The 968-nt window shown below is 42.4% G+C and overlaps 1 non-coding gene across 1 annotated transcript; it reads right to left on the bottom strand.

The window, feature by feature from the left end:
- Positions 1-261: 261 nt before the first annotated feature.
- LOC127077847 (small nucleolar RNA R71) lies at positions 262-368 on the bottom strand. The gene has a single exon (XR_007787615.1). It is a non-coding gene; the product is annotated as a small nucleolar RNA R71 (small nucleolar RNA).
- Between the last annotated feature and the right edge of the window lie 600 nt (positions 369-968).

Consider the following 968-nt stretch of genomic DNA (forward strand, 5'->3'; position numbering starts at 1 on the left):
TTGCAGGCAGTGCAACAGAATCAATTCTCTGGAAATCCTACCGAGGATCCAAACCTTCATTTATCCGTATTTGTCCAATACGCTGATACTGTTAAAGCTAATGGTGTCACTTCAGAGGCAATTCGACTTCGTCTCTTTCCTTTCTCGTTAAGAGATAAAGCTAGAAGATGGCTTTAGTCTCTTCCTTCCAACTCAGTCACCACATGGAATGAGTTGAAGAAAGTCTTTCTTGCCCGATATTTTCCTCCAAGCAAAACAGCTATGTTGAGAGCCCAGATAAATGGATTTAAACAGAAAGATAACGAGTCTCTTTTCGAAGCATGGGAAAGATACAAAGACATGATGAGACTTTGTCCACACCATGGTTTAGAGGACTGGTTAGTAATTCATACCTTCTATAATGGTCTCTTGTACAACACAAGGTTAACAATAGACGCCGCCGCCGGTGGTGCGCTTATGGATAAACCTTACGCTGACGCTTATCAACTTATCGAGAGCATGGCCCAAAACCATTATCAGTGGGGAAGCGACCGAACAATGGTAGAAAAACCTCAAACAAAAGGGGGCATGTACGAGATAAGTAGCCTTGCTCATGTTAATGCAAAAGTGGATGCTCTTGCCCAGAAAATCGAAAGTTTAAATGTATCACCTCCAGCCACCGTGGTTGCCGTAACTCAAAATTGCGAAGTCTGTGGAATCCAAGGTCACACTCCTATAGATTGTCAACTCCTAACAGGAATCCAAGCAGAGCAAGTGAACTATGCTCAAGGAAATCCCTACTCACATACCTATAACTCAAACTGGAAGAACCATCCTAATTTTTCATATAAGAGTAATAATGCTTTATACGCACCAGGTCAAGCTCCCAGTCAAGCCCCAACTATACCTCCTGGATATCAAAAGCCGACCCCATCTACACCTAACAATAACGTTCCTAGGAAATCCAACTTGGAAATCATGATGGAAAA

This window comes from Lathyrus oleraceus, chromosome 4 (genome assembly GCF_024323335.1).
Source record: "Lathyrus oleraceus cultivar Zhongwan6 chromosome 4, CAAS_Psat_ZW6_1.0, whole genome shotgun sequence".
Taxonomy (NCBI): Eukaryota; Viridiplantae; Streptophyta; class Magnoliopsida; order Fabales; family Fabaceae; genus Lathyrus; species Lathyrus oleraceus.